The following is a 274-nucleotide window of genomic DNA, read 5'->3' on the forward strand; positions in this document are numbered from 1 at the left end:
GACAGTAGATGTGTGCTTTATCTTTCCATTTTTAGACTGGGAAATAAAACAGATTTTTTCTTTGGAATGGCCTCCTGTTTTTCCAAATTGTCCATCAGAATTTTAACTTTGGTTCAAAATATGCCACCAGGCATAATTTTTCTTAAGGTTTAGTCAGTAACTGTGCCCTTGTTTCATTACAAAGTGAATAAATTTGTTGAAAACAATACTTTGTGTTCGCTTCTGTCCCACAGGACTTTGTAGTAGGTATACAAAGTATAGAAATTTGTTATGA

This window comes from Ptychodera flava, chromosome 17 (genome assembly GCF_041260155.1).
Source record: "Ptychodera flava strain L36383 chromosome 17, AS_Pfla_20210202, whole genome shotgun sequence".
Classification (NCBI taxonomy): Eukaryota; Metazoa; Hemichordata; class Enteropneusta; family Ptychoderidae; genus Ptychodera; species Ptychodera flava.